The sequence below is a fragment of the Hyperoodon ampullatus genome (genome assembly GCF_949752795.1).
Source record: "Hyperoodon ampullatus genome assembly, chromosome: 4".
Classification (NCBI taxonomy): domain Eukaryota; kingdom Metazoa; phylum Chordata; class Mammalia; order Artiodactyla; family Ziphiidae; genus Hyperoodon; species Hyperoodon ampullatus.
This window is the reverse complement of record NC_136917.1, coordinates 75,368,938-75,387,680: the sequence shown is the minus strand read 5'-3', so window position 1 is coordinate 75,387,680 and position 18,743 is coordinate 75,368,938.

The following is an 18,743-nucleotide window of genomic DNA, read 5'->3' as shown; positions in this document are numbered from 1 at the left end:
CAAAAGCTTTTTGTGAAGATGCATGGCCACTCTTAGACAATTTATGTTACCTTTATAATTCCATACTACTGGCTTGTAGAGCTACAAAACAGTTGCTACTGTCTGCCTGGAGGTAGTCTTGTGTAGAAATTAAAGGCATTAGCTTTGGAGTCATACAGAAAGGAGAATTTGCCAGTGGTTTTATACTGAGCGAATTACATTTGATACTCACTTTCTTCATGTGTAATATTAGCAGAATTACAACCTCATAGATATATAAACACTCAAAAATTAGTAGCTTCACATTAATAGCAGTAGAAGTATTTCCCTTCTGTAGATCAGTCATGCACAAGTTTCAGAGGCACAAATAGGAGATAGATAGTATGAAGATCTTCAGCTCATTGCTCAATGTCTCAGAATTGAGATGCTTTGTTAAACAACTATTATAGTATCCAGAGTGCCAGGGAATACTTTAAAAGTATGCCGTATCCCAATTTCTTCTGATATAATACCAAACATGCATAACACATTAAGTACATATTTCTTTCTTCTATTTTTTCTATCATGACTTATTTTACAGAACTAAACTTCTCCCTTGATAATTGTGTCCTGTTCTTCCAAGGAACCTAGTACAGTCTCTTTATATGACTTCAGCACACCTAACACCATATCCTTGTTGAGTACCAACTATAAAGAGATATATGACCTGAGTGTATAATGGAGTTACATCATATTTGATATTATTGCATTCCCATGGGAAAATCTGTTGGTCTTCTCTGACCAGCTTTCTCCTCTACTCCTCTACCCCACCTATCTAGGCAAAGTCAAGCTTGAGCCATATCTATACACTATGTTGAGTCTTTTAATACCTGCCTATCCCTACTGAGGCCTAGTTTCTGTAACCACATTAAATTCTATCTGGTTGGTCTTCTGGTTTGCTCTAGAATAAAAACATTTGTCTAGATCAAATTATCCTCACACCTCTTCCAAAAGTCATACTATGCAACAAAGATAGAAAATATACATAACCTACCTGTATGCAGTGACTAGATGAATGAAAAAGTATAAACCTCAACTTATGTTTAAGGGGTAAAAGAGATACCTGAGACCAGCAGAATCAGAGCCAGTACCCAGAGAGGTGCCATGAGTCTGATGGTAGATGCACAGAAGAATAGGGAGCAGCTAGATCTTAGGAATAGAAGAATCTGGATAACTTCAGCATAGGTTTATCCCCAGAAGAGGAAATCCCCATCCATAATGGGAACTAATGTGCCTGTTTCTGAGAAAGCACCGTTCAGAGCCATCACAGTGGACAAATTAAAAGAAAAACAAACAAGCATGACACGGTGGGCTTCCCTTGGGGACGCAGCTGATATTAAAGCAATGAAGAAGAAAAAAAAGAAAAAAACAGCTAGAACTAAGGACACTTCTAAAATAAAGTAACAACAACAACAAAAAGAGTGCACTATATTATTAAAATTTTCTATTGCTGTAGGAACAGAAAAAGAAGTTCTTTAAGAAAACATAGAAAACTCTCCCTCTTCCAAACCAGAAAAAAATCTCCTAAAAGGTAGTACAGGAAAAACACACTAAAATGTCAACAAAAAAATGAGATTATAACACAATTATATACATAAATATGTTGCAAGATTCAGGGAAAACACAATCTCACATAAGTCAATTAGTTTTTCTACTAGGCTTTTACATCAGACTTTATTGCTGAATTTTAAATAGTGCAGAGCAATAAGCAATCAAGAAATATGCTGCCAAAAAATGCAAAAGGTAATTAGAGAGCTGCTTCCAGGAATTTTGGAATAACAAGTCCAGAATGACCATTCTACCATAAATAATTTGAAAACTGCACAAAATACATAAAATAACTCCAGCAGGTGTTGGACATGAGATAGCAGAGGACTGTTATCCTTGAGGAAATGGGGGCATAGAAATGAGGTCAGCTCTACAATTGCTCTGGATTTTTTTCCTTCAGGCAATTTCTGAACAGTAAAACAGGAGAGGGAACACAAACAGAACCCAACAGATTTGAGTTTGGTGAGCCTAAAGTGACTGGAATTTGTGCATCAGGAATGAGAGAGGGGAGAATTATGCATAGAGAGAGTTTAAAAAATCTGCATAGGAGACCCCTTCAGGCTTGAATGAATTAATATAGACATGAATACCAGTATATATATACCTACATGGTAAAACTCCAGGGGTCCAAGCAAAGAAAAACTCCCAGAGAAAGAAAAGTTTCTGAGGAAGTCAAATAATTACAAGGATTCTCAGAAAGATGGCAGTTTGAGTTTCCACCAGAGTAGAGAGACTTTTTTGAATGCATACGGTATTTAGTGGAGACCCCAGAAGGGTTTCACCATAGTAATGGGGTTGAGCTCACCAATGGGTAAGTCTACTCTGGATTATTATCCCTTTTAAAAGTCTGAAAACAAGTCCCAGTATTAACAAGCTAATTTATAAGTAACTACCTGCCAGAACAAAGACCACAGTCTTTAAAGTGAGACAACAAAGTCCAGGCATTGAATAATGTAACATCACCAAGTCCAGCATCAAATAAAAATTACTAGGCATATCAAGACATAGAAAAATGTGTCCTATAGGAGGAAATCAGTTGGCAGAAACAGAAGCAGCAATCACAGAGATGTTGGAATTTGCAGACATGAACTTTGAAATGTTTTTATACATATGCATTATATACTCAAATATCAAAAGGAAAACACGAACATAATGGGGAAAGAAGTAGATGTTATAAGAAATAGAGTCAAATAGAAACTCTAGACCTGAAATATACAATACTCTCAATGAAATTTTTACTATAAAAACTGGTCAGTAGAAAGCCAGTATGGTTACATTAATATCAACCAGAGGGTGTGTGAAGTGGCTGGAAACATTCATCTTACATCAGTGGTGATTACATAGGTAGGTACAATATATTAATTTATTGATCTGTATGCCTATTTAATATGGATTCCTATGTATTTGTAATATTTAAAATATACAAAATTAAACATATACTGGATATAGTCATCAATGAAATTAGACAAGAGAAGGCAATTAGATGTATAACAATTATAAAGAAAGAGGTAAAAATAACTCTATTAAGAGATTACTTTTTTTATACAGCAGGAAAACCAAAAGGAGTCAATGCAAAAACTACTATAACCATGAGAAAATTCAGTAAGGGAGGAGGATATGAAATTAACTTAAATCTCTCTATCTATCTTCATATATACAAACACTGTCAATTCAAAGACATAATGGAACAGAAGACCTCATTTTCAATATGAAAATAAGAAATACGACAATAAGAAACAGGTTAAACTTCTCCAAAGAAAATGGCAAGTAGGTCCTGAGAAATAGCAGTAGGCGTGAACAATGCTAGAATAGCTGAGTAACACCTACCAAAATACCTACCAGATTTTAAAATGTAAGATGAAGACTCGATGGTAAAATCACTGTATATGGCACAGACATGAGAAGATCAGTGGAACAAAATATAAAATCCCTATAGAGAATCCAGTACATAAGGAAATTAGTATGCAATAGAGATGGTATTTCAAATCAATGAGAGAAAAAGTAGACTTTTTAATAAATGGTGCTAGATGAACTGGGTAGCTATTTGTAAAATGTCACCTCACATTTTATTTTATGATCATTTCCACATGGGTCAGAGATTTAGATATATAAATATAAACCATGCCATTATTAGAACAACATTGGTTGAATTCTTTTATAACCTTAAAGTGGAAAAACATTTTTAATGTTCAAATTCCAAAAGCAGTACAATAAAATAGTAATTACTTTGATTATAAAATTAAAAGATTTTTATAGGAAAAATGGCATAAGCAAAATCAAAAACCAAAATTATGAGAAAATAATTGTTTATATGAAAGGCAAGAGGTTAATCTCACAACTCATTAAAATCTCCTTGAAATCAAGTACCAAAAAAAAGTTCAAGTGCCTGATATAAAGGTATAACATATATAAAAAAGTTCACTGTTAAAGAAATGCCAATAGTCTTTAAACACGTGAAAACAATGCTCAGATTTACCCATGGTAAGACAAAATCAAACTGAAACAACACTAAATATGCCTACTTATCTCTCCAGGTCATAAAAATCAGTTTGACAACAAACTTATGAGAAAAGAGAGCTTTTTATTCATCCTTATGGGTGGCATTTGGCAATATCTTATCTCATATTTCAAGCAAGCATTTTTTTACACCTCTAAAATCAGATTGCATTCTGCATATAGTGACATCTTTTTATTGGGTAAGGAGTTGGTCATACTCTAATTATCATTACCTATCAACCTCTTACTAGTTTTTGTTTTCATTATCTAAATGGAAGGATGTGTAGAGTTGATAACGCACATGTGGGGGGAGGCACACCAAGCAACGCAACTGGAGGCGAGGACTTGCCAAATGTAGCAATATACTTGAAGACTTTTAAAGCAATAATAGTCTAATGGGACTGATTCATACATTAATCAGGTCATTTTTAAGACTGTGCACATCAATTTGTCAAAAACTTCCTGCTGAATTTGAGTAAAAATGTTAGGTTTAGTTAAACAATAATGTACCCAAATGAGTGCCTACCACTTGGAAGAAAAACCCAGAGATTATAATGTGCACTATGTAAAGAAATCCTGCTTTATCAATAAGTTTTTGACTAAAAGGACAATATAGGATAGAACAATACAGACTTTGATGGCTGAGTTGAAAAGTGATTCAGAAAAATAGATCTATAAATATGAAAAGTTTTAGAAATAGTTTAAATTATTTCATTTATAATTGCTGTTTTAAACAAGCACACTTTTGAATATACTTGCTTTAATGATGTCTAGATCCAAAAATTTCAATAAATAGATGATATAAGTAAACACAGTGCTTAAAGACAAAAAAAAATGCTGATATGTTTCTCTTAGTAGTCTTGCTGTTAATGTAATATTTGTACAGTCATTTAAAGCTATTTTATGTATGTTGTATGAACAGCAAATCATTATACTCATGTTTTTAAAATCAAATTTCTAATGTGAAAGAAAATAGATACACATATACAACAAAATAATAATAATTAAAACCCTGAAATGTTAAATTCAAACTGGAAGTTAAACTTTATATTTTCTACTGTATCGAAAGAGCTTAGAAGCACTGATACTCATTGACAATAAACACTTGTCCCTAAAGATCAATAAACCCCACTCTTTAAGAAGAGGAACCAGGGCTTTTTGGAGAACCGGCAGACTCGAGTTCTCAAGAGCGAACGTGTGAGAAGGGACTGGACCATCTTGCTGTGAGAAAGGCAAAAAGCAAACTAACAAAAATGTGGTGCTGAAAAGAAATAGGAGCCAGCCAATGGCCAATTTTAAAATCACTAGGGTAGTAATTCACTACCTTGAAACACACTAAATACATGAAAATTCATGTCTATATTAATTTTCAAAAAAAAGGAAGTTGAAAAGCAATCGGTAACAATAAATACTTGTTTGCCATCATTAGAAATGACCCACTCTCTCTCTGAAAATTAGTAAGGGAAAAATTATACATTAATCCTGACTTTATTATAGGAAATATTTTCATGGTTAAAATCATGCAATAGAGAAAAATATCTTCTTTAATGAATAATAGCAGTGAATAAATATATTAAGAATGATAAAATATTTCTAATTTTCCAATATTTTTTGCCTTTAAAATATTTAGCTGGGAAGGATCTTCAATGCATACATAAAACATTAGGCAAAATGTTGATGGCAAACTGAAGGTGTCTAAGTATCATCCCTCAGATTACTCGCTATAGAAAGAATAAACATATGTTTGCATTGAGAGCAATAACTGTCACTATTTTAAGTCAGAGATGAATATCAGCATCACTAATGTTGGGACAAGAGAACATGACAGACCTCCTGATGTGATGCAATCTGTGGCATACAGAATCAACTGTTAAGTAATCTTGCCAACATTATCTTAACCTAAATCTACTTAAGTCTTTAAATACAACATCTATTTTGTCAGTAGTAAAAGGTGGTTGAAATGTCAAATGCCACTCTGAAAAATAAATCAGATCAACAAAGGAGGTAAGATTCATCTACAGAACAAATATCCTGCCTTTTCAACAAGCCTTACCATGTCAAAGAGAAGACTCTTATAGTTTAAGAGAGCTTTAAGAGCCATAGCAACCAAAAGCATGCCTTTGAATAGATAATTATCTATTCAACCAACTGTAAATGATATTGGAGAAGATTGAGAAAGTATGAATATGGATTGGATATTAGAAATATTTAGAGAATTATTGCTTCTTTTGGTCATGTCTGATCATCATTTCATGGTTATGTAAAGGAGTTCTTATTTGTTGAGAGATTCATACAGAAGTATTTATTGTTGAAATATAATGATGCCTGTGATTTACTTTAAAATACTTAAAAATAGTTGAAGAAAATAGTTCTGTTAACCATTCTTCAATCAAGGTAATATGCATATAACTTTTAATTTTACTATTCTCCATATTCTGTTAGTTTTAATCATTCCATAATTTAAAGGAAAATCAAATCAAGAGATCCTTCGGGAATTCTTATTGTTTCTTATACCTTTCTTCACCCTTCCACCTAAACTCTGAATGGAAGGAATCTGAACTCCATCTGTAAAAACAATTGTTAGAACTCAGAAATGATTTCTTTAAAATAAAAATAAGCATTTAAATTTTAACTGACTTTTAGTTGTTTTAGGACAGTGTCTTCCTGTTTGAGAGGCTGTCCTAATAAGTGATACAGAGCCTCCTCACTACTTCTTCTGAATCAGATAATTGCCACTTTGCAAAAGCAATACAACATGCTTTATTAATTTACCAACCAGATTTTTGTCTTCTCAAAGATCTTTCATTCTATTGTTAGCTACATCATGCTTCTAAGATTTATTTTATATGAAATGTTTTTAGAATTTCCTTAGCCTAAGGGGTTTAAAGAATTTTTCCATCCACTATTCCATGAAGCAGAATTTTAGGTCTAATGCCAAAGTCCATGTTATTTCTTCTCTACATATGCTGGAATTTACCCAAAAGAAATTGTCATTCCTCTACCACCCTGTCTACTGTGTGTAGCTAACAATAATGAACATCAATGCATTTTGCTACCAAGTCCACTGTAGCTTAGAACACAGATAAATGGTGCTTTAACACAGTACTTCAGGAACCCCTTACTAATCTATAAAGTTCAGTACTCAGGAAGAAATGTATTTGTCATCCTAGTTATACAGTGACTACCAGAGCAGTACGAATAGCTGGGGAAGCTGAGCATTAGAGATTGAAATAAAATGCAGGAGAAGAAATCCTCAGGATATGTCCAGGGATGGAGAGAAGTGCTGAATCAGTGGCAAGGTTACAGTGAAAACTGCAACAGAGTGAAAAGAAACAGAAACACTTCAGTTTGGGATGTCCTGGAACTATTTCCTTTACGTGATGGTCCATGTTTATAATACACCACATCAGCCTTTAATCAAGAATGCATTAAGAAAATAATGTATACTTTGTATAAGTGATCCAAAAATCCCTGGCTTACCTCTCTGGATGTACAAACATGGCTGAGAATGCTTCTTGCAGCTCTAACAGATCAGCTTTATATGTATACAGCCATATATTAAAAGGCATTTCCCATCAGTCTACTATTAATTAACATTTGCTTTGCAGGATGTCTGTGTATTTCACAGCATTGCCTCTAGCTAAAAATCAACACTAGCTAATTTCACCTATACCTTATATAAGGATTCTGGGTTTTGTTGTTGTTGTTTATTGTGTTCTTAGAACTTTTTAAAAGGTATATTTTATGCCACATCTGTCTACTTAAAAACCTAAATCCAAGAATATGGTGAGTATTCTACAAAAAAAATTGGATTCAGCCAGGTAGCAAAGATGGTGACAGTAAGCTCTCATGAAAACCAGCTGGCATGAGATAGTCAAACACAACTGATATTTTTGGAAAAGGATGAGCAAAGCTATTTACTGCATCAAATACTGAACTTTAATAAAATTCCCCTGTGGCAGTGTGCTTTTTTACTGCTGAGTACTTAAACCAAAAAAAAAACCCCAAAACAAAAACAACAACAAATAAAACTATCCTATTTCAACTGTCCACTTCATGCTGAGCCATATCTTGAAGTACACAGTGAATCTTTATAATGAAACCACTAATATATGAGTAGGCTGTGATTAAACATAAACTCGGCCCTACATATGAAACATATTAAGTAGAACTCTCCCATGATCTCTGCTCCAGCTGTACCAGCCTTCTTTCACATCTTCAGGTATCTGTTCTTTTTCCTGCCTTCTGGTCTTTGCTATTTGTCTACTCCTGCCTGGAGAAAAGCAGGATTGTTTAATGATCAACCCTAGTAATTTACTGGGTTTGCTTGGCAACAAGCTACCTTATAAATAAGGTCTTCCTCTCTGAAGTGGGTTTATCTGAACTCAGTTTCCCACAGGACTGGGGCCTACAGGTGCTGGGCAGGCAGCATTTTCAGCACTCTATGGATCACTTGTATTTTTTTTTTAAACATCTTTATTGCAGTATAATTGCTTTACAATGGTGTGTTAGTTTCTGCTTTATAACAAAGTGAGTCAGTTATACATATACACATGTCCCCATATCTCTTCCCTCTTGCGTCTCCCTCCCTCCCACCCTCTCTTTCCCACCCCTCTAGGTGGTCACAAAGCACCGAGCTGGATCACTTGTATTTAAGCTCAATTGCTTTGAGTTCAAGTAGTCTTTTTCTCTGTCAGTCACAAACCACTCTCATGCTAACCTCGTAACTTGGAAGCACAGAGAAGGAGCAAGGTCCTTCTGAAAAAGCACAGCCCACAGCACTCTACACACCACTGTGTCATTCTGCAAGTTTCAGAGAGACTGGGTGACTGTGCTTCAGGTGGTAACAGTGGTGTTTGCCCCATGACCTTTGTACAAAATGATGCATGTAAATAAAGATTTACTGCCACATCTTAATTCACTGTCACTCTTCGAATCCTAGTTCAAATGCTTTTTTCCAGGAAAGTTTTCCTTAATCCCCTTAGCTCATATCATGTGCTGTTTACACACTCTCAGTTCCCTACAGGTTTTTTGGGTGTGTTTATGTAGTGCTCATAATACTTTAGACATGGATGTTTATGTAAATACTTGATTAATGTTGGTTCTCCACATGCGCTGTAATATCCTTGAGAGCCAGGACAGTCTGTTCTGTTCACCATTGTACACCCAGAGTTTGGCAAATATGTGTCAAATAAGTAGTTCTTAGATGAATGGATGAACAAAATAACAATTGACTAAATAAAGAAAGCATAGATATTATATGAATGTTATCTATTTCTTAAAGAATAAGGGGAAGAGTTATAGTTTATCTTCAAAATTTCAGTGAATATGGATTTGACAAACCATACATTAAGAAGTTATCTGACATTCATGTAGTCATCCTATAGCTACTTAGGAGTTGCCTCCTATCTGCCTGGCCCTGTCCTGGGCCCTGTGGATACAGTGGGTGAGCAACATACATAGTTCTTGATGTAGCTTACAGCTCTGCAGACAGGACAAACAAGAAATAATCATGCCAATAAATAGCCTGTCTACTTAATATTCATCTGACAAACATGATACAAGGGATACGCAGGGGTCTAAGTTGCAATATAATGAACTGATGACAAAGTTTATAATTGAGACTGGTGAATCCATATAAGACCGAGTTCTGAATAGTGAGGTTGAGTGAGTCATTCTTATAAAAATGATGGTGTCAGGCAAAGTTGAAAAACAGTGTTTTGGGAATATGCATCAAGAACTTGTCAGAATCAGTGTCCCATCAGGAAAATTCATCACGTAATGGTCTTTGAAATACATTATTTTAGTTTTATAATACCTGTCTTACACATAGCCACGATCAACTAAAGAACCTGTGAGAAATATTAGAATTGACTCTGTATACTTACACATTCACCTGTAAAATCCTCATATACAATACATAAAAGGAGAATTCAGTTGTTTTTATTTTTCGTATTTACTGTTTTAAAACTTCTCACAGTAAAACTTCATATTTTTAGAGTGTGAATAAGTTATGTATAAAATGAAAATTTCTTGTATTACATTCTGGATATTATGTTTTCTCAGACAATCCAAGACATGGGTTTGTGGAAAGAAAGCTCACCTGTCCTATTTATATTGGCTAATGAGCAGACAACATGTATTTCTATCTAAGACAGCATAATGAAGTAAGCTCTCACAATTCTGTCATAAGTAGTGGCTACTTTAATATTTCCCATTCAACTGATCTATTGTAGCAGAATTATGGCATATGTTTCTGCATGTATATGAGAATAAATAGTTCAGAAATAAATACAGAGGATACAGTAACATTCTATGATTTTCTTTAGAACCAAAAAAAAAAAAAACGATGCAAAACTACAAACAGAAAACGTGTACCAGACATTATTGTACCTTAAAAAATTATTTTATCTTTACTATATTTTCAAATGGTTTACTCATATATTTGGCACACAATGAATAAACACATTAAAAATGTCAGAAGGTGGACTCACAGAGGAGAAAAGGAACAGGAAAATAGTGGAGCCTATTTAAGTATAGATTGTATGGAGAACATAAAAGAGTGAAAGTGAACATTTCGATCAAAGGTCCTTAATCAGTAACTTGGCTAAATTTGAAGAAAGTAGCACATCTTTGTTGTGGATGCTGTTTTTTTGCTACCCAGATCCACTGTCAGGACTGAAGAATTTATCCCCAAGATGATGGAAAGTTTTTTGACTGATAGTCCTCAGTTTTCAACCCCTTTCAGAAAGCTTGACTCAGCTGAAGAGAGCTTAGCCCAAGGTTAAACCCCTTTCCAGGGACAGCCTGTATCCAGTGACTTTTTGACAGAGGAACCTAAAAGCCCAGGCCCCAAACCCAAATCCAGACAACTCTGAAGGGTCATCACAGATTCGAGGTCACTGCTGGGCCGGCCGAGGCCTTTCTGGTACTGCAATACAGTCCAGCCTCACCCTCTACCCAATCCTGTATCTTTATTCTGCCTCCCATGTATGTTGAGTCCTAAAGCACCCGCTGAGAAATTTCCCCAATGACAAACTCTTTGGCAAGTCAGCTTCCCTGGAAACCCAGCCCTGACATTCTTAGCCCCATTCTCCTAACTGCCGTTGTGAACATATCAGGAAATTAAAGTACTAGTCTTCTCTTGACCTTGCCAATTTTTCCTTTGCTGACACATACATACCCTTAGAAGACTATAAAAGATGCAAATTTGATATAAAGATATTTGTTCAAAAGTGCTGGAGTTATCCATGACAGGATAACTTTCTTATGACTATCCCTGTCTAAAAGCCCTAGATAAAATTCAAGTAAGTGAATTTCATTGCTATAAATTAATTTTTCTTTTTCTGCCACCTATTTTATCGATTCTTATGTCTAACTGTTATTTTGTAAGTGTCATCACAAAAATCATGTGAGGGTTTTACTATCTGTTCTGAGTAAAATTTGCAATAAAACTACAAGGAAGACATTATAAGAAAGGAAAGGAATACTAACACTGGAATTTCATGCATCAGAGTAATTCTAATAGTGGAGCAATTTTATTTGGATGGAAGAGGCCTTCTTGATGCCCTTTGTACCACTTTAATTTGGGTGATATTTTATTACCTTAGTGCAAAAGTTCAATCTTGTTAAAATATATGCTTTTAACCTCTTATGACAGAATAATTTCTAAATAGTCCTTATCATTTTTTCTTCTATTCTGCTTATCATTACATAAATCTTATTATATTACCCCAATACTTTTCTCATTCTCATTTGCAATTCTAAAAGAAAAGGAATTACATAGGAGATGTTTAGTCAGGACCTATTACACTAGAAAATTATCCATATGAAGATATTTTTTCACATGTGATCAATTAGACACCTTTAAATAATGTCTCTCCCTCACCTATTTGAACTCTCATCAAACAATGTTGTTCTTTTATTTTAGCCTTAACACACTACAGAAAGAATAGTCATCTACCTACTCGTTTTTCACATTTACTAAGAAAGATATATTTTGTGGATGTAGTAAAATTGGTAATAGCCACGGGCACTCCTGAATATCTAGGCAGTGCTTATCCCATGAGAAGCATCATAACTTTATGATCTTCTCCAGCATGCAAGTAGCATCCCTGATGTTGATATGCAGACTGGATAATCTGAATTTACTTGCAGTATCAGTTGAGTCCTTAAGGATCTTATCAACTGAAGTCATATGCCTTTTCAATTCTTGCATATGATTTCTTAATGCACTACAGGAACCAAGAGAAGCATTTTTCAAACTACCCACATTAAAAAGTGAGCAAAACTGAATGCAAAAGTATAATTTCTGGTGCATCTTTTTTTCAGTTTGGAAGGTATATACAGACTTGCCAAACTCCCATGAGACAAATTCCTGGATGTAAGACCTTTGAGCATATTCTCATTCAGCATGCATGTGTATGTAGTCTTTGAGATGAATGAAGCTGAGAGTTTGCAAAGCACTATAGGATAATACACCAGAAACCAATGCTAGGTAAACAAATTACTTAGTTGTGCATATTTTACTCCGTAATTTTCAAGGATTTGCAACCTTAACCAAAACAACTGTGTTTCAATCAATGACTCAGCAACATTTGTTAGGTGCTAGAAATTCTAAGAAAATACATTGTCCTCAAGGACTGAGTGCAACAGAACTAAAAATCAGGACTCAAGAATTAGAGCAGCTCTGACAAGCTCTGGGTCCTAGAAGGGAGTTGGTTTCATTGTCACTGTGGCTCATTCTTTCTCCAACTTTGCCTAAAATGGCATGAGGTGATCTGTAAGACAAAGCTAGATGAAGAAAGAATGATTGTAATCCTGTGAAGAGCATTTATATTTGCCGTTTTCCCCTTTCATTTGAAGTAGAAGGTCTTCAACTTCTATTTGAGATTAATTGTTCTCAACCCATGGTCCTCCTTTTGAGAAAATAGTTTTCTTGTTAGTCTTTCTTTAGGGTTATCTATTTAGGAAAGGATGCTTTGGAGAAGATGACAAAGATTGAGCATACAAGTTGGAAAATGAAATTGAAGTGACAGCGGAGGTTTGTCAACACTTTTCTAAGAAATTTGCAGATTGGACAACTGCCCTCAACTTGCAACAACTTCTTTCCTGGAGATATGCTATGGTTATCATGTGATTTATTTTCCTTTTAAAAAGAATATCTAATCTGAACAGGTGGTAGAAACGGTCTCTCTTTAAAAGATTTTTCTATAAAAAATGAGGCCAAACAAGCAAGGTAACTTCTGGATCAGTCAAAATTTTGTTGTTACTCTCTCCATTTTTTCTCTTAGGCAGTAAGAAGAAAATGCTACAAGATTGATAGATTCTTGCTAGGATCCTAGATTTCTTCTAACACTTATTTTTTCAACTTAAAATGCATTAATTTAATATTATAGTCCTGATATTATATGAAATATTATAAAATAAAAATATTACAGCATAGGTTTAGTAGTGACACAATAGAGATTCTGTAATTTATGTCCAGTTTACTTTACCCTTAACCAATAATACATAAATTTCACTTTTACAGTCACTGTCTAGTAGCACACCAGGTTCTCACATTTCCCATTTTCTTATTCATTACTGTAGTGCCACAACATATTTGATCTGCAGTTCCTAACGTAGATTACATCTTAGATTCTCTGATACTCAAACACTTACAGACTGAGAGACTGAAATTCTGAGAAATACTTTAATCACAGTCTCTTGATGGCCTGGCATCTATTTGCTGCTGTTTTACTCTTATTTGCAGATGTATAGCTAATTTGTTAGCTAGCTGAGTGCACAATGTTTAGTCTGATTGCTCACATAACTGCCAAAATACAAAATCAAATTTGATCAGTCTTCCAAATTATTACCCCACATAAGAGCCCTATTAATGAGGAACTCCTTATTTCCAGAGTTCTGTTCCAATGTCAGGTTTTGACAGTATTAAATTTCCTCATATTAAATCAAAATCCAGTACCATATAGTTTTACCCATTTAACCTACTTGAAGCCATTTCATTAGTTCTGGTTAACTGAGTGCTATGGTCTGAATGTTTGTGCCTCCCTCCCCAAATTTATATGTTGAAAACCTAATGCCCCAAGGTATTGGGTTTTTGGAGAGTGATTAGGTCATGAAAGCAGAGCCCTCGTGAATGAGATTAGCACCCTTATTTAAGAGGCCCCAGAGAGCTAGCACCTCCCTTCTGCCATATGAGGGTACAACAAGAAGTCTCTAACCAGAAGAGGGCCCTCAACCTGCAGTGCTGGCACCTTGATCTTGGACTTCTAGCCTCCTGTACTGTGAGAAGTAAGTTGTACGTAAGCTACCCAGTTCATGGTATTTTGTTATAGCAGCCTGAAAGACTAAAACACTGAAGGAGAATAATTTCTTCTCTACCCCCAACCCTTCACTCCTGCTTTGCTGATCAGCTACAATCTCCCAAATGTCTTGCCAGAAACACTTGCTTTTAAATTTACTTGTAGTGGCTTACCCACTAAGACACAGAGTTTACCTCTAGCTCCATTTCTTTTCATTATTTTCCAGCAATTGCATTGTCTGTATAGAGGTAGAAACTTCCTCCACAATAGTTCTTGTATTTCTGCATGGAATATTTTCTTCTACCATTATTTCTTCCAAACTTTCTACATCCTTATGTTTCACAGATTTCTCTTAGAAATGATACATTGTTTTTTTTTTATAGTTGAATTACTTAAAGTTCTAATGCAATGGTTGCATTCTTTTCCTGTAGAAATTAATCTATATAAATTCTATATATCATATAATTCTTGTTTCTATTTGTCCCATCTGTTCTATGCTTTTCCCTTCTCTCATTTCTTATATTTGTTAGATATAAAGAGTTTATTTTAACCATTTTATTTTTCTCCTCTGGGCTATTTTCAAAGTGAAACTGCCTGTTTCTAATATTTACTCCTTACCCAAGAAATTACAGTCTAAGTATTTAATTTGTCAATCTCAACATTTAAGTAATACATTTATCTTCACCTTCAATCACTTTGTGACTTAAATTTATTATTGGCATACCTTTTCTCACCTTTTAAAAAGTTTTTTCTTGAAGCATAGATTATCTACAGTATTGTTTTAGTTTCAGGTGTATAGCATAGCAATTCAGTATTTTTGAAGATTGTACTCCATTATAGGTTATTACAAGATAATGGTATAAATCCCCGTGCTATACAATACATCATTGTTTCTTACTTATTTTATAAATATAAGCTTGTATCTGTTAAGCTCATACTCCTAATTTTTCCCTCCTCCCTCTCCTCTCCCCTTTGATAACCACAAGTTTGTCTTCTGTATCTGTGAGTCTGTTTCTGTATCACATATACATTCAATAGTATTATTTTTTTAGATTCTACCTATAAGTGATAGAGTATTTGTCTTTCTCTGACTTATTTCACAAAGCATAGTATTCTCTAAGTCTATTTATGTTGCTGCAAATGGCAGTATTTCATTCTTTTTTATACCTGAGTAATATTCCATTGTGTATATATGCCACCTCTTCTTAATCCAGTTGTCTATTGATGGGCACTAGGGTCACTTGCATGTCTTGCCTATTGTACATAGTGCTGCTATGAACATTGGGGTGCATGTACCTTTTCAAATTAGTGTTTCTGTTTTTTTTCTGGATCTACACCCAGGAGTGGAATTGCTGGATCATATGGTAGTTCTATTTTTAGTTTTTTGAGGAACCCCCATACTATTTTCCACAGTAGTTACTCCCATTTACATTCCCACCAACAATATATGAAGGTTCCCTTTTCTTCACATCCACCAACATTTGCTACTTGTAGACTTTTGATGATGGCCATTCTGACAAGTGTGAGGTGATACCTCATTGTGGTTTTGATTTGCATTTTTCTAATAATTAGTAATGTTGAGCATCAGTTCATGTGCCTGTTGGCCATCTGTATGTCTCCTTTGGAGAAATGTATATTCAGATCTTTTGCTCACTTTTTGATTGGGTTGTATGTTGGGTTTTTTTTTTATATTGAGTTTTATGATCTGTTTGTATATTTTGTATTTTAAGCCCTTGTCAGTCACATCACTTGCAATTTTTTTTCCCATTTCATAGGTTGTCTTTTCATTTTGTCAATTTCCTTTGCTGTGCAAAAGATTTTAAGTTTAATTGGGTCCCATTTGTTTAGTTTTGCTTTTATTTCTTTTGCCTTAGAAGACTTGGTATCAGGGTAATGGTGGCCTAGTAGAATGAAATTGGGAGTGTTCTGCCCGCTTCAATTTGTTGTAATAGTTTGAGGATAGTTATTAGCTCTTCTTTATTTGTTTGGCGAAATTACCCTGTGAAGCCATCAGATTGTGGCATGTTAGTCAAGGGAGTTCAAACAGCTGGGTTGCCGTCAGAGATCTGGGCTACTCTGGGGCGCTGTTTGAGTAGGCGCCAACAGTGGCTGCCAAAACTGTACCTGGACCACCCCCCAGGCCCCCAGGTTACCTCTGTGTCCCTAGATGGATTCTTTTTCCAGGTCCTGGCTGCCCTAGGTCCAGTGCCAAGCTGTGGCGTGGAGTGAGCAGGGACATGACGTTCACTCAGCTCAGACCATGGAGTCTGGCAAGGTGGCAGCCACTAGGGCAGACCTCTCTCTGTCTTGTCTGGTGGCGAGCCAGCACCTGCTTACTCCTCACTAGTGGAGTCTATGTTTCTCCAGCCTTTATATCTGTCCCAGTGGTTCTCCAAGCAGGTGCAAGTGAGGTTGTCTCCTCTGCATAGAACCCCAGGACTGGGACACCCAGTTTGTGGCTCGACCTGCTCTCTCTCCAGGGTGAATTCCCCACCCTGAAATCTCCATCTTCCTCTTAGTCACCACCCCCCACCAGGGGCACAGGTCCTGACCTGATGCTTTTTCTTCCTGTCCTGACTGATTATGTGGGTATCTTTCTTGCAGCCTTGGTTGTATAGGAGTTCTGCTGCCAGTTTCCAGTTAGTTTTCCATGAGAATTTTTCCACAAGTGGATGTATTTTTGACATATTTGTGGAGGGAGGTGAGCTCCACATCCTTATACTCTGCCATCTTTGTCCTCCTCTTGCCACAACTTTTCATTTTATATCGTATTTTTTTAAATTTTATTTCTATAATGCATTCTTATATTTTCAAATAGTCAATGCTTAATTAGTTTTACTTCAATTTTACCACTTACTATTCCCTTCAGCCCTTCTTAAATCTTCCAGTTATGATAAAACATAGCCTTTTTTTTTTTTTGACAACTTAAGTGAGGATTTTTTTTTAATTGAAGTATGGTTGATTTACAACGTTGTGTTCGTTTCAGGTGTACAACACAGTGATTCAGTTTTATAGATATATATATGTATTTTCATATTCTTTCCCCTTATAGGTAATTACAAAATATTGAATATAGTTCCCTGTGCTATACAGTAGGTCCTCGTTGGTTATTTATTTTATATATAGTAGTGTGTATATGTTAATCCCAAACTCCTAATTTATCCCTCCCACCTTTGGTAACCATAAGTTTGCTTTCTATGTCTGTGAATCTATTTCTGTTTTATAATAAGTTCATTCATATCTTTTTAAAATATATATTCCAAATATAAGTGATATCATATTATATTTGTCTTTCTCTGTCTGGCTTATTTGAAAATACAGCCTTTAAAAATTCTTTAGCATGGTTTACTTTGTATTCGAAAAGAGTTTTATCTTGGCCATATTCTTAAAATATATCTTTGCCAGGAATTGATTTATTGCTTTATGGTCTATTTCAGCACAGAGGAAAAGATAATTCCTCTGTCTTCTGGCTTCAACTCTTGCTACTGAGAAGTCAGCTTTCAGTCTGAATGTTGCTTTTTCAAGGAAGATATTATTATTTTTATTATTATTTTACTATTTTAGCTACTTCTAAGATGATCATTTTGTCTTTTATAGTTTGAAGTTTTACCAAAATGTGTCTGGGTCTATTTTCTTATATTTATCCTGCTTCAGATATCCTTTCTGCCTTAGTCTGTTTGTCCTGCTATAATAAAAATAGCAAAAACTAGGTGGCTTATAATCAACACTTATTTCTTTTACTTCTTTTCACTGTAGCCTCACAGAGCAGAAGGGGCAAAGGAACTCTCTCAAACCTTTCTTATAAGGGCATAGATCTTATTCATGAGGGCAGTGCCCTCATGACCTAATTTTCTCCCAATGGCCCTACTTCTAATCTATCACCCTTAGGGATTAGGTTACAGAATATGAATTTTGGAGGACCCAAACATTGGAACCATAGCAATTCTTTTGATTCTGTAATGTGTGGATTGATATCTTTCATAAGTTCTGAAAAATTCTCAGCTAAGATCATTTCTAATATGGTTTTCCCCAGTCACTCTATTGTCTCCTCCTGGAACTATGATAAGATACATATTTGGTGCATATTATATTTACATCTCTTATAGTTGCCTCGTATTTTGCATCTTTTATCATTCTTTGCTATATATTATGATTACTTTTTCTGTCAATTCTCTTTTAGATCTAGTATAATATAAAAGTTATCTGTTGACCGACTCAAAATGGGTAACTGAAGAGTGTTTAATGAAGGGGTGGTTTACAAAGTACAAATAGGGTTAAGGAAAGCCAGTAAGGGATGGTAAAATATCCCTGTCTTAGCAGCATCAGGAAGCACCTACCACACCTAGTCCTGAAGTAGGAAGTGGAGTGAGTTAT